The sequence below is a fragment of the Gorilla gorilla genome, chromosome 8 (assembly GCF_029281585.2).
Source record: "Gorilla gorilla gorilla isolate KB3781 chromosome 8, NHGRI_mGorGor1-v2.1_pri, whole genome shotgun sequence".
Taxonomy (NCBI): domain Eukaryota; kingdom Metazoa; phylum Chordata; class Mammalia; order Primates; family Hominidae; genus Gorilla; species Gorilla gorilla.
The window spans coordinates 92,093,745-92,120,594 of NC_073232.2; the positions used below are offsets into that span (position 1 = coordinate 92,093,745).

Sequence of the window (26,850 nt, forward strand, 5' to 3'; positions counted from 1 at the left end):
TTAAATCTATTATCCATTCTTGTACATTGTGTAAACACAGTGTCTAGATTCTTTTTTTTTGGATGTGGATGTCCAATTGTTCCAGCACCGTTTGTTGAAAATATGGTTTTGTGTGTGTGTGTGTGTGTGTGTGTGTGTGTGTGTGTGGTTATATCTCACATTATGAGTATACCGTGTTTGGTTTATTTATTCACCCATTGATAAACTTTGGGTTGTTTACAGTTTAGTGTTATTATAAATAAGTTTGTCATGGCCACTTGCAAACACATTCTTGTATGTATATATGCTATACTGTTTTCTGCTTAAAGAGCAACAGTAGAATAAGTAGATAAAATGATGGGGGTCTATTTAACTTTGTAAGAAACAGTCCATTTTTTTTTCCCAGAGTGGCTGTATCATTTTACTTTCCTACCATCAGTATTTGAGAATTACAGTTGTTCTAAATCATCACCAACACACAAGATGATGAGTATTTTTAATTGTATTTATTCTAGTAGATGTGGAATGGCATCTCATTTAATTTGTATTTCTCTAGTGGCTAAAGATATTGAACATCTTTTGATGTGATTATTTGCTGTCTCTGAATTTCCTCTGGCAAAGTATGTGTTCAAGTATATTCTTTTCCTTATTGTTTATTATTGGTCTGTAATTTTCCTTATAATTGAGTTTACATATTTTGGATACACATTCTTTATCAGATATAATTTGGAAATGTCTATTCCTAGTTTGAGGCATATAGGGTAGAAATATAGAATTTTTTGTTTTTATGAAGTCATATCTATTGTAACTGTTGTTGTAACTGTTTTTTTTTGTTTGTTCTCTAGGTTGTTCTTTTGGGCCACATCTAAGAAATCTTTGTCTAGCCAAAAGCCACAAATAATTTCTCATTTTTTGGCTTCTGGAAGATGTACAGTTAAATGTTATATTTGGGACTGTTATCTAATTTGATTAAATTGCACTCTACAATATGATATTTGAATTGATGAAAAATTAGTAAATGTTAATATTTTTTAAAGTAGCCAAATCTTGCAATTTATATATAATAGAGAAGACTAGAAAATCCCCCATATTTATTTCCTCTTACTTCGTACTACTAAAATTTGTATTTAGGCATTTGGTTTCTCAGATAAACATTACATTCCCAGTATATGGTTCTATCTGGCTTGGTGACGACATGATGAACATTAAGATGTGAGCAGAAGTAATACGTACACACTCTTTTTAATGTCTTTAATTGAATGGGGTATTGGCCCATTTTTTCTTCCAGTTTATTACACTGAATATTGACATGTTATTTTCCAATATTGAGACAATCAATGACAAGACTTGAAGAGTAACAATGTAAAAATTATAGAAGTTGTCTGAGTTTATCAACAATCCCCTGGATTAGAACCCCCTACCAGTTCTAGGTCATCTAATATATAGACATTGTGTTCAGTAGAAATAAATATATATATTTTTTATTATGCTTTAAGTTCTAGGATACATGTGCACAACATGCAGGTTTGTTACATTGGTATACACGTGCCATGTTGGTTTGCTGCACCCATTAACTCATCATTTACATTAGGTATTTCTCCTAATGCTATCCCTCCCCCTGCCCCCCACCCCCCGACAGGCCCTGGGGTGTGATGTTCCCCACCCTGTGTCCAAGTGTTCTCATTGCTCAATTCCCACCTATGGGAATACGTTTTTAAATCATTTTTAAAGGTATTATTACATTCCGATTGAACATTTTCAGAAAGAATAAATAATTTAATACAAGAAGTGGGCCACTTCATGTAACAAAACAAACCACCACTACAGCAACAACAACAAAAAACACTAATGAATGTGACTTTAGCTTTGCAACATCATGACAGACTAGCAAGTTAATGACATTTGTTATGCCATAGAAAATATTTGTTGAATTGCCACTCTAATGACTTTATATCAGCCAACTCATTATCAACACTAGAAAAGATGATTAAAAAATACTTCATTACGTTCACGTGTTGGCTTGTTAACATTTTTAAGAGTCTATAAGAGAAAAATGCATCCAATCTCGACAAAAATATTTTTCAAGTATCTTGTAGGTACGTACAACTAACTACCTTGTGAACAAAAGTCACTATATAATTATATAATTTCTGACACTTAAAAAAGTTTATTGTGCAAAAGAGGATATATGTTCTAATACCAAATCCACATATAAAATAATTGACTTATTTAAATAATTTAAGATGCTCTTTTATATATTTATATTAAAAACTTTACAGAAAATAAAAAAAGCATTATACAGGCTACTTATGGTTTTTGATGTTTGGATATACAATACATGTATCAAAGATTGTGGAAATAAATCAAGCAATATATTCAATTGGACTTAATTGCATTATTACATGCCAAGTGTCGTATACCATCTGTTTGCACATAACACTTTTTAATTTAGGTAAAATTATTATCATAAAGCTATATGAATTTATTTTATTCCATGTTATTATTTATGTATTGTTAGGAACATTTGCTTAAAAATCATATTTGGACATAGTATCTGATACTTTACATCCTTTGAATCAGTTATTTTATAACAGTATATACTAAACATCATTACTCCTTTTCAAACATAAATAACGCAATACAAATTGGACAAAAAATTCAGGAAAGATCTGGGATCAAAAAGGAGGTATTGAAACATCACATGTACTCCATAATTATATACAAATATTTTGTACCCATAATATTTAAAATACAGAAAATTAAAAGGTACATTTTCCTCAAAGTGCATGCTTCTTTTGCTATGCAAAACTGCAGGATATGGAAAGAAGTGTATTAAAACACTAAATCACTTTATGTGGAAGATAAATGGGATGGTACCAAATGTACGACTTCATGTAGTGCACTGATACATTCAATACAAATCATGTATTAACTTCAAGATAACATGAGAAAGTTAAAATTATCTAACTTATTTCAAACTAGGGGATAGTATGTTCTCATTATTAGAAGCCAGAATTCTGCTTATCCATTTCTATTATTAGAAAAAAACATGATTTTTATTCTTGTCTTAAAAATAGACACCATGATATAATTCTCTGTAAATGTAGCATGATAGTCTGTTTACAGAGTTTATATCATCCCAAGACTGCACTTCTAAAGTGAGAAAATATTAAAGGATATAAACTCACTCCTCTCTACAAAATTCCTTATTTTTTATGCAATGGCTTTAAAATGTATGGAAAGGGAGTTATGGAAACAATCCATACCTGGAAAGCATTCTATCCATGCCTTTGAAATGGTTATCTAGTACTGGATTCTTATCAGTGCCTAGCTATGTAATGTGTGTAGCTTAAGATTTTTAAGAAAGAAGGATAAAATGCTCAATATAAATTTAAAAAGCACTTTTATTGGAATATTGAGTCATGTATTTGCTTTCTGTAAGTCCTTTTATCTATAAAATAATAGTTGAGAAAGGCAAATAGAATATGTGGAGGAATTAAAAATTCAATTGTAGGGTGGTAAATGAAAACCAAATTTTTCATTCACCACATTAAATGTAAATGGCTATTATACTCAATTTAAGCAGCAAAGTTGCTTTTTTTTTTTTTTTTTTTTTTCGCCCGGGCTGGAGTACAATGTTGCCATCTCGCTTCACTGCAACCCCCACCTGCTGGGTTCAAGCCATTCTCCTGCTGCAGCCTCCCGTGTAGCTTCTTAAGATGTGAAGATTTTTAAATTAAGATGACTCTTGGGATGAACCATCTTGTGTTGGTTAAAGACTTTTACTGACATATTTTTAATAATTTTTTTAACTTTTATTTTCAGGTCAATGGCACATGCGTAGGTTTGTTATGTAGGTAAACTAGTGTCACAGGGATTTGTTGTGCAGATTATTTCACCACCCAGCTATTAAGCCCAGTACCCATTAATTGTTTTTCCTGATCTTCTGCTTCCTCCCACCATCCACCCTCCCAGAGGCCCCAGTGTCTGTTGTTTCCCTCTATGTGTTCATGTGTTCTCATAATTTAGCTCCCATTTGTAAATGAGAACATGCAGTATTTGGTTTTCTGTTCCTGCATTAGTTTGCTAAGGATAAAGACCTCCGTCCAGCTCCATCCATGTTCCTGCAAAGGACTTGATCTCACTCTCTTTTATGGCTGCCTAACATTCCATGGTGTATACGAACCACAAAATAAAGATGGTTCTTAACTTTTAAATTAAGATTTTTAAATTAAGATGAATCTTGATTTTTAAATTAGTATGGTTTTAAGATAGTTTTACAGATAGATTAGATAATCTATCTAGAGATAGATAGGGAGAGATATCAATACATATCTCTATCTAGATATAGATAGATGGTTTTCTATATAGACCTATCTATATATGTATACATCTATATATGTCTACACATCTCTATACACATATATATATTTATATCTACATCTGTATTTCTACATGTATATAGGTATGTATATATCTACATGTATATATGTATATAGATACATATATACATAGGTATCTGTATATATGCATATACATGCCTATCTTAATCTACATGTATATAGATATATACACACATAGATATATATATATCGGCATGTAGATATTTACGTAGATATACATATATAGATATCTGCATGTATACATTTGTATATAGATATAGACATAGATATAGATATAAATGTTAATATATCTATATATGTATATAAATACATATACATATCTGTATCTGTAGAAGATATCTACTATCTTCTATCTATATATCTTCTATCTATAGAACCATCTTAATTTAAAAACCTTTCATATATGCATATAAAAGGTAATCAAACACAAGCCAAATGAAAATTTGTTTAGCTATGTTAATATCAGACAAAAGAGATTTTAAGGCAGAAATTATTACTTGAAAGGAAGATGTATCCATCATCCATATAAAAGAATCAACTATTGAGGAAGTTGTCAAACTTGTGTATGTATATTCACTCACACACAGGTAACACACATTTACAATTTTTATAGAACTAAAAGGAGCAATAGCCGCATCTTCAATCATAAAGACTTTAATATACCTTTTTCAATAACTGATAGCAAAAAGGATACAAAATATCAATAATAATACAAAAATTTAAAGCAGTAGGATTAAATACTTTGATATAAAAACTGCACCCAAAAATAGCAAAACACACAATTTATTATAATGTATTTGGAACGTGTTTCAAAATTTACCATAGCTATCTATAGATATCTCTGTCTATCTAGGTAGATAGATGATAGACAGATAGATAGGTAGGTAGAGAGATAGATAGGTAGGTAGAGAGATAGATAGATAGATAGATAGATAGATAGATAGATAGATAGATAGGTTAGATAGACAGATATAGGCTGAGGTTAGGCCCAAAACAAGAATCAATAAATACCAAAAATTTGAAATCCTTGACAGTGTTTTTTGTACAACAATGTTATTAAGCTGCAAATCTATAGCAAGACTTTGAAAGTGACCAAATGTTTAGAAATTAAGCATCATATTTCTAAGTTATTCATGGATCGAAAAAGTAATTACAGTGAATATTAAAATATATTTTGAATTTAATAAAAACGAAAGTAAAAATACTGCTTGTTAAAAGATGGGAGGCTTAGGCAAACCTCAGCTTGGAGATAAATGCATATGCTTATATAAATATGTTTAAAAAATTAAAGCTTGAAAATTAATAATCTAATTGTCAATTTCAAAAATTTAAAATGTGATGTCAAATTAAATCTAAAGAATTAGAAAAGAGAAGATACATAAGAAGCATGAGAAAAGGAAACAATCATAAAATAAATGAAATCAGCAAAAGCCAAAGTTACTTTGAAAAGACTGATAAAAATATACCATGATTATGCATGAAATTTAAAAAAAAGAGTATCCACAAATTCTAAATATCATGAATAATAACAAGGAAATCATTATAGATTCTATAGTCATGGGAGAGAAAAAGAGAATGTAATAAGTAACTTTAAGTCAAAAATTTTGAAATAATTTGATGAAATAGATACATTTCTAGAAAATCATTAATAGTGACACAAGAATAGCAAATCCGAATAGCTCTATATCTATTAAAAATAAAATTACAATTAAAGCTTTCCAAATGTAGTGAGTCTAAATCAAATAAAATATTAAAAATCTGAAATGTTTCCAGGAAGAAACATTGAATTCCTAATATAAAATGTAACATATCATATGCAATCCCTTTAGTGAAAATTGTGAAATTTTACTGAGAGAAATTAAAGATATTCAACAGAAATAAAGGTGTACTGTGTTCCTATGTCATTCCTGGTATTAGAAGAAAGATTCAGTATTTTAAATAAATCTACATTTGTAATACACTGAAAATCACAATACTGTGATTAGTAATAGCGTAATTTGTCTGCATTATATTTGGTGGCAACTGAAAAACTGACTATAAAATGCAAATAAAAATGCAGTGTATAGATAACTTTGAAGAAAAAATATAATGTGAAGACTTACACTATTAGATATAAAGTTTTTATAAATGTATATTAATTATGACATTATGGAAAAGGTGCAAGTATAGATATTTCAATGAAACAGAATAGAGAGCTCATAAAGAGAACCACACAATATATTTAGCTGATTTGTGAAAAAAATAGTGCTTCAGTACAATGAGGAAAAGATTCATTTTCAATAAATTGTGCTGTCTTTCGTACATCGGTACAGATAAAAATGAATATTAACATCCAACCTCACAACATACACAAAAATTATTTCATATAGAAGCCAATGTGTAACATAAAACAGTACAGTTTTTAAAAAGTAATACAGAGGACACTTCTATGACCTTAAGATTTAAAAAAGACTCAAAAAGTAACGATTGAAGGCTAATAAATAACATAAATAGGTTAATAAATAGTAATAAAATAATATAAAAAATAAGGATTTGTAATCATAAAATAACTCACTGAGAGTGAAAAGGCAAGCAACAGAATGGGAAATGAAATTTGCAAACATAAATACAATAAGAACTCTTGATCAAAAGATACTTCTTAAACTCTACAAACGAATTTTTTGAAAAAAAAAATATGGCCAGGTACAGTGGCTCACGCCATTAATCCCAGCACTTTGGGAGGAACACTTGAGCCCAAGAATTTGAGACTTGTCTGGGCAACACAACGAGAGACCTCTGCCTCTACAAAAAATTTAAAAGATTAGCCAGGCATGGTGGCCGTGGCCTGTAGTCCTAGCTACTCCTAAGTAGCTAGGCTCTTTTGAGTCTGGGAGGTCAAGGATGCAGTGAGCTCTGAGCAACTGCTGCACTCCAGCCTGGGTGACAGAGTCAGAACCATCTCCAAAAAAAATTGAAGTAGAAGAACTTCTAAGAAGTGAGAGTGGAGACAGAGGCCAAAGATGCTGCTCTAGGTTGCTCCGTGAATTCCAGGACTTCTGAGAAGCACCCTCTGGACAGTGTCTTTACTGCCCTCCAGGACTCAGCTGGTCAGCAATGGCCAGCCAGACTCCATCCCCAGCGTGGAGAGGAGGTAGCTGATCCCAGAGGCGCTCCTAGCAGGCATGTGGAACCCGAGAACAGCTCGCCCTGCCAAGGCAATGGAGAGCAGGCCGGCAAGGCAGGAGCTCGGGCTCTGTGTGGCCAGGCAAGGAGGAGCCCCGCAACCATGCCACCACCCCTTACTACAAGAAGCCTCTGTATGGCATCTCACACGAGGTCGTGGAGAAGAAGAACCCTCCCTCGGGGGACCCGCTAAACACGTATGAGCTCTTCCAGAAGGCAAATTCCAGCAACAGCCCCTCGCTGCTTAAGCTCCTGAATGAGCCATAGAAGTGGGACTGCGGCAGCACTGGGGCAGCCACCAACAGTGACCCTAACATCTACTTCCTGATCCAGGAGATGTTCTACATGCTCAACACCCTCATGTCCAACAGGTCCCAGCTACACAGCAAAGTGGACCTGCTCTCCCTGAAGGTGAACCCCACTGAGATGGTGGCCAAATTCCAGCCGAACCCCACCACCCCACAGCAGCTCACGGGCATGGAGCTTAAGCAGATCTTAGACCAGAGCCTGTCAGGCGGGGTCCTGGCCTGCTGCCCGCTGGTGCAGCTCTTCCCCAAGCTCTTCAGCCACAGTCAACTTCTCCCGAGGCTGCAGTGCCTATAGCTTTGAGGCCAAGCTTAAGCTGGAGTCACTGCACCTGCAGCTCATCCACAACTACATGGAGGTCTACTACCCCTCAGTGAAGGAGAGGGCTGTGTGACAGACCGAGTGCTTGCCCCAGCTGAGTAAGTTCTTCAGCCGCTTCTGGGCCCAGCGGGCGATGGAGAACAGCCAGCCCGGTGGCCAGGCTGCCAGCTTGAGGCTGAGCAGTGGACCCCGGCCACTTCTTGGACCACAAAGACGAGGAGGAGGGCCTGTCTCTGGACCGGAGCAGCACCATCGCCTCAGACCACGTGGTGGACATGTAGGCCCTCACTTAGTTCCTGCATGAAGCCTCTTCACTGGCGAGTTTGCCATCTTCCTCCTCCACTGGCTCTTCCCTGAGCTCTTCCACTACCACAAGCTGGGAGAGCAGGACAGCTGCTACGGGGACGGCGGCAAGCAGGAGCTGGACCCGCAGAGGCTGCAGATCATCCGCAACTTCAAGGAGGTCTACTTCCCCCACATGCAGGAGGAGGAGGCCTGGCTGCAGCGGTGTGCCCAGTGCATCAACGACAAGCTCCAGGGCCTGGGGCTGGACGCGGGCAGCGAAGGCGAGCCCCCCACACGACAACTGCTACAACTCCTCCAGCCTGCCCGATGACATCTCAGTAATCAGGGTGGAGGATAGCTTCAAGGGCGAGTGGTGCCGCTCCAAGAAGATCTGACTGGTACCTATTGACTTGGACAAATTGGAGATCCCCAGCCCAACTTGGAGGTGCCCGGCGCCGACGGCCTGCTCAGCAACGAGCATCTTCGCAGTATCTACGAGAGCAGCCTGTCCGTCGGCAACTTCACCTCGCGCCTGCTGGTGCCCCTGTTCCCCAAGCTCTTCACCCATGATAACCTGCACAAGCAGCACAGCTGCAGCGACTCCCTGGGCAAGAAGCAGCTGGACCCGTCCTGCATCAAGCTCATTCGCCACTAAGTGCACGTGCTCTACCTCCGCACCAAAAACAATCGCGTCTGGACCCTTGAGTTCATGGGCAACCTGCACTGGAACACGAACAGAGGAGCTCCTACCAGCAGCAGTGCAAGGTCCACGTGCTGGCCCCGAGTGTAGAGACATGAGGGGCTATGCAATCAATCCTGAGAGGTTCAGAGAGGAGTTTGAGGGTCCCCCGCTGCCCCCGAGAGGAGCAGCAAGGACTTCTGCAAGATCCCCTTCGATGAGGTGGTGGTCCCTCACCGAGCTTCCCGGTGCGCTCTCCCTACCTGCTGTCCCACAAGGAGGTGCGCGAGATCGTGCAGCAGAGCCTCTCCGTGGGCAACTTTGCCGCGGGGCTCCTCCACCGCCGAGAACCTCCGGCTGCAGTACAACCATTTCCGGGCTTGCAACAAGAAGCAGCTGGACCCTACGCAGCTGCGGCTCATCTGCCACTAGATGGAAGCCGTCTACCCCGTGGAGAAGGTGGAGGAGTTGTGGCACTGCGAATGTATCCCCAGCAACGACAAGCAGTGCCACTGCCCTAACAGGAAAAAATGCGACATCCTCAAGAAAGCCAAGAAAGTGGAGAAGTGAAGGCCCGTGGCCTGCCCAGAGACTCGGGGTCACCAGAGACTGAGCTTAGGAGCATGCCTATGGCATCCACAGACAGGCACGTTATGTCTGTGGGGTGTGGCTTACTACACTTGCACATGTAAACACCCAACCAACCACAAGAAAGAAGACTTGAGTTTGGTCTCTTGTCCTCTAGACTTCTGTCCTGTGTTCCCTGGTGGTGCAGCCTGAGTGTGGGGAGCGCAAGCTGTGAGAGCAGAGACTAGTGGGTAGGGGTCCTCTCTACCTGGTCGTGTCCTCCCCAGCCCCTCACAATTTCAAATGCAAACTCAGCAGCTCTCTTGCTCTACTTCCCATATTTTACAGCTTTCATTTTTATCCAGTTTTTTAAAAATTAAAAATAAACCCTTAAAAAAATCATTGGGCTCTTTGGGGGCCATTTTACTTAGAAAAAAAATCTTTTTAAAAGTGCCATCTTCAGGCCAGGTGCGGTGGCTCATGCCTGTAATCCCAGCACTTTGGGAGGCCAAGGCAGGTGGATTACCTGAGGTCAGGAGTTCAGGACCAGCCTGGCCAACAGTGAAACCCCATCTCTACTTAAAAAAAAAGAAGCAAAAATTAGCCAGGCATGGTGGTGGGTGCCTGTAATCCCAGCTAGTCAGGAGGCCGACAGGAGAATCACTTGAACTCGGAAGGCAGAGGTTTCAGTGAGCCAACACAGCGCCGCTGCGCTCCAGCCTGGGCGACAAGAGCAAAACTCCGTCTCAAAATAAATAATAAATAAATAAGTAAATAAAAGTGCCATGTTCGTGTACAATGCCTAATCATAGCTTCAGGTGGCATGGATACTGATTTTACTGACCTTGTCTTTTACATCTGATTCTGGAAGAGTCAAGAGGCCTCTTGGATGGCAGTAGAGGGGATGGAACAGTGTGAAGTCCTTTGCGACCATGTGCAAGTTTTCCCTTCTGCTCCAGTGCCTCAGAAGGCTTCCATTCAGCTTGGCCTGTCCATCAGGCACGTGGGTAAAATGTTGTGCTCACTGTGTAGAGGAGAACACTCGATGGTGATGAAGAATGTAGAAAGCCATGGAAACATGTCCGCAGTGTCTTCATTTGAGCTGTGTCCTTCCACTGTCCCCATTCCCTCTCCACACATGGTTGCTTGTCACAGATTCTGGGTTCTGGGAGCTGTGTGGTGACTTCCCCAAACCTCAGTGTTAGCTCCTCCAGGCAGCACCACATCCTCGTTCCCCAGGGCGGTCCATGTCTGGGCCCCTCTTGGGGATACCAGGCATTGGAAGGACACAGGTCATCTCAGATGGGGCACCCATGTCCCTTCCCAGGGTCCACTCAGAACTTTCCCCTTGGACCCCCTAGAAAGTCCTGCTGTCCTCCACCTGGCTACCTCTTGGCTTTGGGAGACACATGTCTTCTCTCCCCACTGACTGAGAATGTCAGACTCCTGCCGGCCAGCTGCATGCTTTCCAGGAGCACCAACCAGGAAATTCCCTGACAGGTAAAATCTTTAAAAATGACACTTTTACCTACCTGACTTTGGGGGCCAAATGCCTAAGAGGGAAAGGAAACAGTCTAACCAGAGTCCAGGAAAATTAATTGAATCCCATGGGGTAGACATAAAACCCCTGTGGGAATATTACAGGTTCAATAACCTAATGGCTTAGTATTTTGCTACTTTAAAATGCAGAGATAACAGAAACAATCTGAATATTTTTCACATAGCTGGTAAGGACTTCAGTTCCAGTGGCCATATGACATAATTTTGCCTGTACCCAGAGGCATTTTTAAAAATATAACATCAGATTTTAAGCAATGTAAAGTTGCTAATCTAACTTGTAAATTTGCTCGTGTCATTTACAGATTATTTCTCATATGGACTTAAGAAATAGACTGTGACTTGCATCAGCCAATCAGAAATAAACAAGCTTGTATCCCTCATTTGCAGAGTGAACCAGATCGGGAATCTGAGAACGAATTTCTCTGTAAAAGATAATACCTCTCTTTGTTCTTTCAGAGTGTATCTTTGTTTTGCACTGAAGGCTGGGACTCCTTGATTTGCAAACAGCTCAGTGGAATCAAATTTCTATTTTTTTCTTTTGTTGTTTTTTTAAGAAAATCCTTTTCAGTAGATTTGTTAACAGTACATAATGAAAATCCTATAGGCTCAAAAAAAAAATCACAACGTATACAACACTTGTGTCATGCATCACCCAGAAAAAGAATCACATACAATCCCACAGCTCTAAAATACAGGAATCCATGATTCTTGAATCCAAACACAACCTACACAGCCTCTCTGTTTCCAAATACATGCACTGAGCCTCCCACATCTCCCAGAATACAAAACACGGAAGCCACATAAACTGAAACACACACAGAACCACAAACTATTTTTATCAAATACATATAAGTCCACCTCACGAACTCTGAGAACACACATACAAGTGGCAACACCAAATTCTGCGAGTATTACATTTCACAACAGACACAGAGGACCACTAAGTCTTAATATACCCAAAACCCCTCATATACACACTCACAAACTACCCATGAATACACACCTCACCCTCCCAGATAAAACCCATACAATACAAAAAAAAACCACAAAAACACCAATAATACTCTAATATACGCACACAACTTTCATATACCCATGGGCACATACAAACTCACACAAATATCCCCAATCTCTGAGTGTATAAATCCCCCGAAACACTATCCAATCAATATGCTACATCTCCGGAATACCACCTCCTCACCTCATCCCCTAAACATGCCCAAACACATGTACCAACATCCTAGCATTCTCCAAAGAAATACACTTTAAATACTAACAATCCCGTATTCTATAAACAGACTTAGATAATTCATCTATATGCTGATAAATATACACACAAACCAGTATACACACCCAAGATGCACAGAAATATCTCCAGCATATCATTTATAAATACCCATAAAAACAGTTCCCAATCCCAAATTATCCCAATCTAGTATGAACCAGCTCCCACATTGCCAAGTACTAACCAATAACCATATCACATACCTCTAATACATATAAATTCAACTCTCCCACTCTCCTGTATAAAAAGAGAACCTCATCTCTCTATCAGACACACACATACTAAATTCCCAGAATATATAACCCTAATAACCACTTACTGAAAAACACAAGCACATAGCTCCACAAAACCTTCATCTAAACTGCCACGCCCTTGAACACACCCACAGACTCAATACTCATGTAGTTGTCTACATGCCCTAAATATACCCGTGATTAACTAACACGCCACAAATATGCAAACATGCCACCTCATATCCCCAAATACACATACAGTTCCACAATACCTGCACATATGTAATCACACTTCCAAATGCTCACACAGAAATAACTCCTCCATCTTCCAAGACACAGAATCATATAAACTCCACCTCATAACTGCACACGTTCATCCTACCAGTCTCCCAGTAGACATGGATCTGCCCTCACACATTGAAATAGCCATACACACCCCCTGAAAATCATGAAAAGAAGCACGCATCACCCTGCAACATGCCCTGAATATACAAAAGGTCTTCCTATATTTCCCAAATACGTAAACCAAACAGAGCGTACATCCACAAAATAGACACAAGCACTTTCTCTGTTATTGCCCATGTGCACAAGATAATTCTTCCAAATCTGCCAAACATTAGACAAATACAAATCGCCAACATTCATCTGAGAAAACACATGGAAAATACATCTTCACAACCCAAATCACAAATATATAACCCCAATTCTTCTGGTATACATATCTTACATCTCATATTCTCCAAATATAAACTCTCACTCCTACACACTCTCACAAAAACAGTTATGACCTTCTTTTTTAGGGGGCGGGGAACGGAGTCTCGCTCTGTGGCCCAGGCTGGAGTGCAGTGGCACGATCTGGGCTCATTGCAACCTCCGCCTCTTGGGTTCAAGTGATTCTTCTGCCTCAGCCTCCCGAGTAGCTGGGACTTCAGGCATGCACCACCACACCCAGCTAATTTTTGTATTTTTAGTAGAGACGGGGTTTCACCATGTTGGTCAGGCTGGTCTCAAACTCCTGACCTCAGGTGATCCACCTGCCTCGGCCTCCCAAAGTGCTGGGATTATAGGTGTGAGCCACCGTGCCCGGCCCAGTTATGACATTCTTTAATCTGCAGTCTCCACACAGACACCACCAACCCACACATGTGAATACATATTAGATTCTTACCAATTAAATACACATCAAATTCCAAACTAAGAATTCATATAAACATATTTTCACATACACAAAACCACCCGCACAAATCTCACACCCCCAAAATCCAAAATAAATCTTCCTGACATTCTCAAGTACACACTAACCCAACCACCCAAGATAACACACGTGTGTGCAGTAAACTTTAGATACATGTGTAGCCTACAATTTACAAATAATATACCACTACTTTTTATTTGTAAATCCCACATAAGTAAGCGATTCTCACGGAAGCTTTTCTTGACTTTGGCCACACTCTTACATCCACAACCAACTTGTGCTACCAAGTGAACAAACTATGACTAAAGGCCTGTTCTTCCACTTTGCAGCTGCTCCTATCAGTGACAAATCAGCGTATTAGAACAGGCATGCTGGCTGATCATTCTGATCAAGTCAACAAGCTTCACAACTTACTCAATGAGGTTGTCCGTGAGAACTTCACTGTTTTACGAGGACAGGAGCTACTTCTTTGCTGAACTGCATCACGGTTTCAACTGCTGAGGTTTTCTTCAAGCTTTTGCATTGTTTGGAATGTGAAAGGCATGGCCGAGACAAACTTTGAGGTTCCCACTGCATTGTTACACCTCCCCCCTCACTTCAGGGCCAGGTGAGCAAGGGAAAGGAGCACGGCCTGGGCGTCCCGCAGGGCCCCCGCTAGGAAAGCTATGAACGCTCCCGCCTTGAGCGCAGCCACAGGCCTGCTCTAGTCACAATGTGGGGTCGCCCCGCGGACACTGGTGACCAGTGGGAGCATGACCAGGAGGTGATTACCTTCTGATCACCCTTGGCTTTATTTTTAGGTAACACCAAGAAGGACGCCATGAGAGCGAAGGCCGCTGGGTAACCGCCCTTTGCCCTCGCGCTGCGCGTCTCCCTGCCATGAACCGCCGCAACCAGCGCTGGGAGCGGTTGAGGGCGGCCGGCCTCGCGCTGGAACCTCACCCGCCTCAAGGCTCGTGCGGCGGCGCATGGGGCAGGCCAGGAGCCCGCCCTAGGAGGGCCCTGTTGGAGATGTGGAAATGGAGGGACGTGGCACCTGGGCGCTTCCTGGGGCCAGACAACCCCCCCTCATTGGAACCGCCATGACCGTGCCTCTGAGAAACCAGCGCGTCCGCAACGATCACTCCTAATTTTCGGTAATACAAACCTGCAGTCCATGCACTTAGGTAACACCCTTGCTGAAAGGTTTACCTTTGGAGGGTTTATCCTAAAGCAAAGTATCCTCCAATTGCATGTCTTGCATTCCCTTTGGATGGCATTGATTTCATTCCTGCTCATGCCTTTCAAAAAATAGTATGCCCTGTTTTCCTACTCAGTCTGGAGGTTCCATTAAAGAGTATTTCTGGCAAAGATTTTTAGACCTGAAAACACACTCCAAAATATACTTTCTTCTGACTCCATTCCCAGAGTTTTTCCTACCGCATTCAAATGATTTCTAGAAATGTTTTTGTTGTAGCCTTGATCAATTTCAGTCGATAAAGCAGCAGATAGTAAGGGAACAATTCCACGCTCCCCACCCCTGACTCTGCAACACAGTGCAGAATTCCAGTTGGCAATAAAAAACTAGTAGAGAAGCAACTCACTGACTTGAGTTTGTAATAGCTTCAGAAGAAACTTTAATCGTCACATCCTTTCTGCTCATTTGCAGGATTCCTATCGTCTGTCTCCACGTGATAACACTGAAGAGCCTTCACGTTGATGCAGGCCCAGGGCCTCAAGTGCAGAGACTGAGAGCTCTGCAGGACACAGCATGGAGCCGCCATTCCTCTACTGGGTGGAACAGCATGTGTCCTCTGAACAGGGGATCCAAGCCCTGAGATGTTCTTTCTCAGCTGTCAGTGCGGCCCGGGACTTTCTGTGGGGATGTCTGGATCGGCTGAGACCATCCTGATTTCAAACACCCAGTCCCCTTGCCTTCCTAAGAACCCCTGTGTTTCTCAGACTGAAAATGTGTTTTGAATTTTGTTCACGAAGTGAGGCCGCTCTTGAAATTCGTCAAGACTGGGAAAGAGCCAAAGTGGGAAGGAGCATGGGTTGATTGGCACAAAAGTAGGTCTGTTGATAAAGAATGGAAGTAAAGGGGCCATCAGGTAGAAGCTTTTGCTGTGAGTCAGAAGGACAATTTAAAAGTTGCCTAAAGAGGCACACGCCATCTCTGCTGCTGCCTTCCAGTTGGAAGGGAAACTCAGGTTCTTGCCTAATGGCCGAAGCCCTTCACAGAATGTTCCCCACCCCTACCAGCTGCCCACTGCCCCTCCCCCTCTGCAGAATGTCTGGGGTCCTATGTTCCAGAAACCTGTTGACTTTCAAATTTTAACTGCGTCAGTTGGACTCAGGAGCATCTGCTGAGCCAGGTCACTCTCTGGGTCTTACCCTTGGCTTTTCACATTGTGGAAACTGCCAGACAGCGGTGGTCAGTGCCCAGCCTGAGGGGATGGCTTCAAATGGAGGTAAGCCTGTAGGGATGGGGGCATTATCTGAGTCTGCCATGCCTCAACTCCTTAGGAATTCAAATTTGACAGTTGATAGGGCTGATGTTGAGGAGGGAGGGAAGACTGGATGTCCCCAAGGACATCACACCTGGGGATGGCCATGGCACCCTGAGTCTGTGTTTAGGGAGGACAGCCCCTTAGAGGTGGAACAAGATGCCTGGGGGAATACACCGTGTAGGAGAAAGGACAGAGTGGATGGATTGATCCTTTCTAGAAGGAGACAGGTCACGTCATTGTGTGTTTGTAGGGAGTGGTGGGATCATGTTGTGCTGGTGGCCCCGGGAGGATGATAGGCAAGCCTGAAAGCTGTGCCATATCTTCAGGCACCTGGAAGGTGCCCTTCCATAGTGTTCAGAGAGATTTGGACTGGAGTTTTCTCGATCTTAGGGAGGAGTGGGGAGAAGTGGTCTCAGCCAGAAAACTGTTGGGTGGGTTGGCTGTGACAGAGCATGTAGTGACAGCCCCTGGGTGGGCGAGGCTGGGGGCTACTGTAACTGCCACAGCCCAGAGGCCCTCAGCTCTCTCCCTAGAGATGGCTTCTCCGTCAGTTCAGGTAGCTGTTGGCTTTAACAGGGGTGGGGGCAGATGAGGAAGTTCAGGCAACACAGGGCCTGGGTTTCCTGAGTTGTTCTGAATTGTTTGCCCTTTTGTGGAAGCTCAGGTCTTCAGACCCACTTCCTCTTGTCTGCTACCTCATGGCCTGTCCTCTGCACTGTGTTACTGTGGAGATGAAGAATTTGCTCCTATTCCATTTATACTACCTCATGAACGGGGGGCAGGTGTGGATTCTTCCTGGTTCTCAGTGGAAGGGTCTGGAAAGGCTGGTTTCCTTTTCAGTAGAGGAAGGAGAGTAGCGCACGAATAGGAAGATGGTTCTCTTATTATTATTATTCAAGTTAGGATATGTGTCCTGAATGATGAGGTGCATGTGCTGTATCCCTTATTCCCCTTGACTAGAGACTGCATGAGGTCCTATTGAACAGGGATGAGTTCCAGACAACTTTGCCTCACCCGGCCCATGGCCCGAGAACCCCTGGTTTTCGGTTGGTCACTATGTTCAGTTATTGGGAGCTCAAAGGAGAAGGGCCAGGGATGGGCTCCTTGTCCCACTATCTATTGTAACATGACCAGCAGCTGTGAAAATCCCTAGACACCTCCCCTGATAGCCCTGCTGCTCGCCATTTGCTGGCTGTGTTCTAATCGTGTGTGGCTTTTGCTGGCTATGCAGTGACACTGTCTCAGGGGACTCCACCACTGCCTCTCAGACCTGCTCCCTGGGAACAGAGCTTCCCGAGTGGCAGCCAGGACCATTGTGTACTGCGGAAAGGGTGGCCCGAATCTGACCCCTATTTAGCACTTGCTGTGGGTGGTGCCAGGACAATCACTTGCATGCTGGGCATGACGAGTTATGGATTATCTTCAGGGTTCCTAGGGCGCTGGCTTGGGAAAGATTTCCATCCAGTGGTTTTGTTTTGTTATGTCCGAGCTGGGAAAGAAAGGGGTTTACAAGAGCGTCAGGAAAAGGAAGATTGAAGAGGAGATGGGGCCATAATATTCGGAAGCTTCTGGCTTCCTGTCGGCCTTCTGAGTGCCGAGCACTGCCCTGGGGTAGGCCCCTCACCTGTTGCTGAGCACGCTGAGGACCACCAAGCCGCTGAGAGACTCATCCCTGACCCATGGCTTGGGAGATGCCTGTGAGGCTGACAGGGTCTGCCAGGGACACCCGAGGGAGACCCTCGGGCAGCGAAGGCTTGGCTGTTACTTCTTGGGAGACAGGGGTCAGGGAGTCTTGGTGACCGGGGCCAGGCTCTCTAGTGGAGCGACTCTCCGTGGAGGAACAGAGCATCCGATGCACACTCAGGGACATTTGCAAGCTGCAGTTTCCCTGTCATACGCCCTTAGCTGTTGGGACTCCCCTCTGATTCCCCAGTGACTAGTGTGGACCTGGAGACCCCAGCTCATTCACCTCTTTCCTTTGTCTCCACAGCATACCCAGTGCTGGGACCGGGCGTGACTGTGAACCCTGGCACCTCCCTGTCTGTGTTCACCGCTCTGCCCTTCACCACACCGGCTCCCGGCCCAGCACATGGGCCGCTCCTTGTGACTGCAGGGGTTCCTCCAGGCGGCCCTCTGGTGCTGTCTACCTTCCCCAGCACACCTCTGGTGGCAGAACAGGATGGCTGCGGCCCGAGTGGGGCCGGGGCTTCCAACGTCTTTGTCCAGATGAGGACAGAGGTGGGGCCTGTGAAGGCCGCTCAGGCGCAGACCTTGGTCCTACCTCAGGCCCCCCTCGTCTGGCAGGCTCCAGGCGCCCTCTGTGGAGGTGTTGTGTGTCCACCTCCCCTACTCCTGGCAGCTGCTCCTGTGGTGCCTGTTATGGCTACCCAGGTGGTTGGGGGCACCCAGGCCTGTGAGGGAGGCTGGTCCCAGGGCCTTCCTCTTCCACCACCACCACCACCACCGGCTGCCCAGTTGCCCCCCATTGTGTCCCAAGGGAATGCTGGGCCATGGCCACAAGGGGCTCATGGAGAGGGCAGCCTGGCTTCCTCCCAGGCCAAGGCCCCGCCAGATGACTCCTGTAACCCCAGGAGTGTCTATGAGAACTTCCGACTCTGGCAGCACTACAAGCCCCTGGCCCGGAGGCACCTTCCCCAGAGTCCTGACACCGAAGCGCTTTCGTGCTTCCTCATGTGAGTGTCCTCGGGGCATTGGAGCTGGTCCTGCAGCTCACACGTAAAGAGGCTGCTGGATGGACGGGAGGTCACGCTGTTCAGGGGAGCTTGCAGGGCGGTTGTGAGGGTGATGGGCTGCACTATGGGAAGGTACATTTTCAACAGTATTAATCTGGCTGCGGCTCAGGACAGACTGTCAGGGGCCTCATCTCAACTGCCCGTCACTGTCCCGTGAGTCCAGCCAATCCTTACTTTCAATAATTTTCACAACAATGTTTACAGAAGACCCAGGTCAGAGAGGGTTCCTGGTGTGACGTGAGCTACGGTTTGGGTTTAGGTCTTTGAGTACACACCCCAGTGCCTCCACTTTAACTCAGTATTGATGGCCAGGAGCACCTCACATGGGGCCGGGGGGAGGAGCTGCAGGGCCCAGCAGGAACCTGGCACATACCTGCAGTTCCGCTGAGGTCCAGTTAGCACAGCGGTGGTGGAGCCTGCACAGGGGGATGGTCTTGGGCCCTGCACTGGGGCCGATGCCGGGCAGGTATTTGCATCTTCACCCTCAATCCCGCCTAGAAAAAGGGACAATGATGCTTCATTCAGAGGATGGTGAAGAGATAACTTGAGCTCACATATGACATGCATAGCACAGTGCCTGGCACATGCTATGACACATTACATGACAGCAGTTATGATTACTGTCCCCATTACTATCATTATCAAGACTAGGCCATCTAGGAGAGCACTCCCCAAAGCCACGGGCTCCAGTGACAGCTCTGAGTGCACCATGAGTCCAGCAGCCCAGGGCCGTGGACTGTGGTGACTGTGAGGCAGCAACGTCAGCATCTGGGAGAGTTTGTGGTTTCATTCCCAGTCCCTGCCTCTCTCCACCCTGCGGTGCCTCTGTGACCCTGTGTTTCCCGCTGATGAGCAAACGGGAGCTTGAGCACATCCACCGTGCAACACACTGGCCGTTCCCCTAGGGAAGTTCCCTGCCTGGGGTGTAGGTGGAAGGTGGCCCCATCTTCATCCCCAAAAATCTCGCTGTTCCCGCACCCTGGAACTGGTTGCATTCCTCCTTGGAGCGGAGTCCCGGTGCACTGGGGACCCTGATTCTTCGGGTGGAGCTGCCCCAGGCTCACAGGCCTTTGCCATGGCTCCTGTGGGAATGTGGGATCTGGACCTGCTGCTTGCAGTGGCGTGGACACCGCTCTGCTTTGGTTCTGGACGTGTGCTCCTGCTCCTCATGCTCCAGGGCCCTGAGGCTACGTCCCCAGGGGCTGCCTTGCGCCAGAGTCCCCAGGAAGCGGGTTAAATGCTCAGTCTTGGGGCCCTGGAATCTGCACTTTAACCCTCACCCCCAGGTCATTCTGTGTGCACACTGTCTCAGTCAGCTCAGGCTCTGCCGTAACGAATGCCATAGACTGGATGCTTTATCAAGACACATTCGTGTCTCCCAGTTCCAGAGGCCAGAAGTCCCAGATCAAGGTGACAGCAGATTGGGTGTCTGGTGAGGGCCCTCCTCCTGGCTGGAGAGAGCTGTCTCTGGCTATGTCTCCTCATGGCTGAGAGGAAGAGCCCTGGCGTCTCCTTCTGCTCTTATCAGGGCTTGGATTCCATGATTGGGACCCACGCTCATGACCTGCTTTAACCCTGATTGCCTCCAAATACTGACACACTGGTGCTGAGGGCTTCAGCACAGGAATGTTGGAGACACACATGTTCCACCCATAGTACTGAGTCCACTTCTCAACACTGAGGACTCGAGGGGCAGTCGGAGAGGCCACTTGGTAGCTTGTGTTGATGTTTGATCTTGGGGGTGTGTCCTGGGGCCTGAGGAGCCCACATGGGGGAGAACAGGACAGGGACAGATGGCAGGACAGGTGTGGGGAGGACAGGGGGCAGGTGTTGGGACCAGGTGGGCTTGGGATGAAGGCTGGGCTTATAGACTGAGACTGACTGCACTGGTTTACAGCCCAGTTCTCCGATCCCTGGCCCGGCGGAAGCCCACCATGACCCTGGAGGAGGGACTGTGGCGGGCCATGCGGGAATGGCAGCACACGAGCAACTTTGACCGGATGATCTTCTACGAGATGGCGGAAAAGTGAGTCTGGGGTCCTGGGAGCAGGGCCCGCGTGGCAGGGTGAGAGTGAACGACAGAGGCCCGGTGGCCGCGGTGGCTTCTCAACGTGGAGGATGAGGAGGGTGTGGAGAAACCCAGGACACTCTGGGCCCCTGGCTCCCTCAGGAAGCTGCTCCTGCCACCTAGAGTGTTCTGGGGTCTCTGTCCTGGCCTATTGGGAAGCACCCCATGCCTGGCCTAGGGCCATCCCTGCCTTGACACTGGAGGTCATGGCAGGAGCAGCCAGCATCACAGCCCAAAGTGGGTCACCTCCAGCTGTGGGGATGGGGAGAAGGGGCGCTAGTGACTATGGACAAGAGTAGGGTGCAGGCTCCTCACAGCAGTGGCCAGAAGTCGGTTTTCTCCCATCCCAGCCTGGCCAGGGAGTTGGGTTGGGGAGATCTGCACCTGGGACACCATGGGACCCATCTCTGGCCTGACTGCCTTTGCTCCTGGGCAGTCCCCTCCATGAAGGCAGACAGATAGACAGCAGCCTCAGGGGAAAGGGGCCCTGTCCTCTGAGCTCAGCTTTTGCTCCCTCCTGACCAGGGGTCTCCCAGGCCTCGTGCCCCTGGGTTATCTTTCAGGGGCCTACAGTCCTAGCCTCAGGACTCCTGCATCTGGGCATCATCCCTGATGCCTTCTGCCATAAACCCCACCCCTGGCCAGCTGAAACCTGGAGGAGGGGTCCCCCGAGACCCTCCTGGACCTCGTGGCCCTGAGTTGAGTCAGGAAGCCCCGTTGATGCCATGGGCTCTGCAGGGGCCAGGTGAGGGAGGGTGAGCCCAGAACTCTGGGAGCAGCTTTCTCCTGGGACTGGGGGATGGGACACAGTGAGGGCCTGGACAGCCCACCCGAGGCACTCCGTCCTATCCCTGCCCTCGGCCGCTGCCTGGTCCTGGGGGGAGGGGGCCTGGACCCTCTCAGCACAGCCTGGGCCTCCTTCACCGCCAGGTTCCTGGAGTTTGAGGCTGAGGAGGAGATGCAGATTCAGAAATCGCAATGGATGAAGGGGCCCCAGTGCCTGCCTCCTCCAGCCACACCGAGGCTTGAACCTCGAGGACCCCCGGCCCCTGAGGTGGTCAAGCAGCCAGGTATGGCTTCCCATATTCCCACAGGAGCCATGGCAAAGGCCAAAGGGGCCAAGGGAGGCCACTGTCCCCACACCCCATGCTTCCCTTCGAGAGGGGGATTTGCTCCCTCCAACAGGACAGTTTCCAGGAGCATATGTTCGGTATTGACCTGGTCAAGTTTCCTAGCTACTCTCTCCCCTCGCCTGTCCAAAACTCCACATATGCTCTGCCCAGGAAGCAGGGATGAGTGGGGAGAGTACACGGCATATTGGTGGCTCCAAACTTCCTCCCAAGTGATGCTGTCTCAGATGTGCCCTTCCTGCCTCCTCCAGGGGCGCTGTGCTTCAGGTGGTCCTGACCCAGCTGGGACCCACTTCACATCCCCAAGCCCTGCCCTCCCCTGTGTGGTGCAAGCAGGAGGAGTGGCCCTCACCACGCCCGTCCTCCTCCCTCTCTGCCTCAGTGTACCTTCCCAGCAAGGCCGGCCCCAAGGCCCCGACTGCCTGCCTGCCACCACCCAGGCCCCAGAGGCCAGTGACCGAGGCCCGCCGGCCACCACCCCGGCCCCACCGGCGAGCAGAGACCAAGGCCCGCCTGCCACCACCCAGGCCCCAGAGACCAGCAGAGACCAAGGTCCCTGAGGAGATCCCCCCAGAAGTGGTGCAGGAGTATGTGGACATCATGGAGGAGCTGCTGGGGCCTTCCCTCGGGGCCACGGGGGAGCCTGAGAAACAACGGGAAGAGGGCAAAGTGAAGCAGCCACAGGAAGAGGACTGGACGCCCCCAGACCCGGGCCTCCTGAGCTACATTGACAAGCTGTGTTCCCAGAAAGACTTCGTCACCAAGGTGGGCTGGCCTGGAGTGCTGGGGTCGGCTGGATTCCAGGGGGTGGCACTCCCAGGTCCTTGGAATTAAGCTCTGTTCCTTAGCTACTCAGCAGTGTGTGTATTTCCATGGATTTGAGTGTCTGTGTATGTGATTGTGTGTGTCTGTGTGTTGCTGTGTGTTTGTGTCTGTGGTTTGTTACTGTGTGTCTTTGTGTGTCTGTGTGGGTGTGAGTGTGGAGTGTGTACGTTACCTGTGTCTGTGTCTTTTCCTGTGTCATATGTGGGTCTGTTTGTGTGTCTGTGTGTGGTTTGTGTGTCTCTGTCTGTGTGTGTGTAGCTACCAGGTCTGTGGTCTGTGTCTGTAGCTGGTGGTCACCATGATATGAGACAGCCCCAGGAGGGTGGGGACGGGGCGCTCGCTGCTTTCTGCATCTCCTCCAGGTGTTCTTGGCTCCAGGTTACTCCCTGCCCAGGAAGCTCACGCCTTCTTCCTTCTGTTTCCAGGTGGAGGCCGTCATTCATCCCCAATTCCTGGAAGAATTGCTTTCCCCAGATCCACAGATGGATTTCTTGGCCCTAAGCCAGGAGCTGGAGCAGGAGGAAGGACTTACCCTTGCCCAGGTACCCCAGGGGCAGGAGGGACCTGGCACACAAAGCCCACCTGATTGTCTAATCCCCCCCGCTGGGGATGCTCGGCTTCTTGGGGAGCCACTCTGGAGTGGGAAGATGCAGGTTCAGAGGGAGTAGGATGGACAGGAGCCAGGGAGGGGAGTCAGCATGCAAGCTGTGGTGAGGCCCAACGGGAGGCCCGGCAGAGCCACACCCTCTCTGACATAAAGCCCAGCTGCCTCAGGCTTCCCTACCTGCCGCCTAAGTGCCCTGGTCTCCACCACCCTGGGCCCTGCTCACACCTGGGGCAGTGCCAGTAAGTGCCCCCTTTCCTCCCGCAGCTAGTGGAGAAGCGCCTCCTACCCTTGAAGGAGAAACAGCATGCGAGGGCAGCCCCTAGTCATGGCACAGCCCGGTTGGACTCAAGTTCTTCTAAGTTTGCAGCTGGCCAAGGAGCAGAGAGAGACGTCCCTGACCCCCAACAAGGGGTTGGCATGGAAACCTGCCCACCCCAGACGACTGCCCGGGACTCTCAGGGACGAGGCAGAGCACACACTGGCATGGCCAGGTCCAAAGACTCTGTTGTGCTTTTGGGATGTCAGGATTCCCCTGGGCTGAGGGCTGCCCGGCCAACCTCTCCTCCCCAGGACCACAGACCCGCCTGCCCTGGCGTGGGTACCAAGGATGCCTTGGATCTCCCTGGAGGGTCTCCTGTCAGGGAGTCACATGGGCTGGCTCAGGGGTCAAGTGAGGAGGAGGAACTCCCTAGCCTGGCCTTCCTCTTGGGTTCCCAGCACAAGCTTCTGCCCTGGTGGCTACCCCAGAGCCCTGTCCCTGCCTCGGGCCTTCTCAGCCCAGAAAAGTGGGGACCCCAGGGAACTCATCAGTCCCCATCTGCTAAGAGAAGAGGCCTCAACCTAGCACCTCCTCCTGCCAACAAGGCCAAGAAGCGACCTCTCTTTGGAAGCCTGTCCCCTGCTGAAAAGATACCCCACCCAGGGCCTGGGCTCAGGGTCTCTGGGGAGCAATCCCTGACTTGGGGGCTGGGTGGCCCCTCACAGTCTCAAAAGAGAAAGGGTGACCCCTTGGTCTCCAGGAAGGAGAAGCAGCAGCATTGTAGCCAGTAGGGGCTTCTGAGCAGGCTCTCTGGGGCCAATCCCCAAGGATGGGGCTCTAGCATCCGATGCCCCAAAGCGGTCAAAAGCTTCTTCTCCCCCAGTGCTGATCTTGCTGGGCCTTAGCTTTGGAGGGTAGGGGAGGGAGAGGGTGGCTGAATGGGGAGGGCAGGAAGGGAGGGTCTGGGGGGAAGGGGCTGGGGAGTGGGGGTGGGAAGCAGTGCGTTCGGGGCCTCGTGTGTAAGTGTGAATAAATGTAGTTGTCTTGGAAAATGCTCTTGGGGCTGCTGCCTCTGTCCTCGGTGCTGTGCTGCTCCGTGGAGGGTGTCTGTGAGGGAGGGCAGAGGAACTGGCAGATGCCAGGCTCTGGGAACCCACAGGGGCTGGCCCCACTCTTTCCTCCTGACGTAGGGAGCCCCTTCAGATGCTCCAGGGACTGACAGATGCTGAGGAAGCCCTGATCCCTCCCACCACCCACTCACAAGGCCCTGCCTGCTTTAGGGAGGCTTCTTGGGGCCCCCCATCGTTATCAGCATCCCTGGAAAATCCTGGGATTGGAGAGAGCTGGCTGGCTCTTGTTCTGCTCGGTGGGAGCTGAGGAGAAGGCAGCCGCCTGCAACATGGACATGGGGAGAGGAGGCTGCTCCTGCTTAACCCTCATCAGGAAGAGCGCGGGCACTGGGCTGAGGGGAGACGTTGAGGTCACCATCCACACAGGTGTGTTTGGGATACGATGATGGGTGGGGAGCAGGGGAAGTCCTTCTGCCTGTTTCTGGGCAGGAGAGAGTCTTGTCCAACAGCTAAAGCAGATGCTCCTTGCTGTGGCCACAGGGACTGGCCTCGGGACCCTCAAGGTCCTGCATGGAGCCCCCCACAGCTATGATTCCCTTCCCATATGATGACTGAACTCATGTGGAATTGATGTAGACACAGATTTACACTGATTTCTAAAACAGTTCCCTCCCAACACACCATCACCAATGGGAACAAGCATGTCCAGTCCATCAGGCGCAGGGTGGGTGTTTCTGATGGTTCCAGGGCCCGGAGGAGCTGGGGCCCAGGCTAAGAGGGGCCGAGGGTCAGCCGCCCTTCTGCCAGGCACAGACCCCAAGGGCAGAGCAGGGGCTGCCTGGGATGTGGCATTGGCTGTCTGGGAAGTGCCCTGGGAGTTGGGGGCTAGGTGTTCGCCAAAGGGAGACTTCCAGAGTCTATGAGTGAGATGAGGACTGCATCAGGAGAGGGACCGAGGCTGGGGAGGATGCTCTGCTCTTTCCCAGGTTGTCCTGTCCTCCCAATCTCTGCTGAACTGCCCTCACCCCATGGACCAACTTCTGCCCCCCTTACCCCTAACCCACCTCTTAGAATCTCAGATCCCAGCATGGACAGGACCCGGCACCCACCCTGGTTCCCTCCTGGCCAACACCTTCTCCTCCACGGTCTGAGTTCTGATTCCTCCCCCAGGGCGCTTATTGGCTCAGGACCCCTGTGACTGCCAGGGCACTGGTCCCAGCACTGCCTGCGTGCAGAGCTGTGGTCACGGCGCTGGGGGCTGGCCCAGCAGCAGAGGCTGGTGGGGCAAAGCTGTCTGGTACACGGTGGCCTGGCCCCTCGGCCAAGTGACAAAGGGAGCCATGTTTGGGTCCTCTCTGGCCCCATCTGCCCACAGAACACAGCAGTCAGCCTGACAGATGCCCCTCTGCCCCGTCCCTTCTGCTCGATGTGGGCAGTGTCGGAGGCCTGCTGTCTTCTGTGGCCTTTGGAAAGGAGAGTTTATCTTGGCAGGGCTTCCCCAGCTCAGTGCACATCAGGCCCTCGGGGAAAATGTGGGGAGCCAAGAGTCACTGGTGGGTGATGTGGGCAGCTCCCGTGACTCCTCTACATTCAGGGCCATCCTCAGGAGATAAGGTAGCACTGCCCCTTTGCAGGGTTTAGGAATGTTAAGTGAGCCGTGTTTGAAGGGAACAT

General features: G+C 47.7%; 2 pseudogenes; both read left to right on the forward strand.

Annotated features, from left to right (window-relative positions):
- The first annotated feature begins 5,515 nt into the window (after window positions 1-5,515).
- Window positions 5,516-9,705, forward strand: LOC115935983 (BEN domain-containing protein 3-like; annotated as a pseudogene).
- A 2,091-nt stretch (window positions 9,706-11,796) lies between these two features.
- LOC129524932 (NUT family member 2D-like) lies at window positions 11,797-25,057 on the forward strand (annotated as a pseudogene).
- The last annotated feature ends 1,793 nt before the right edge of the window (window positions 25,058-26,850 follow it).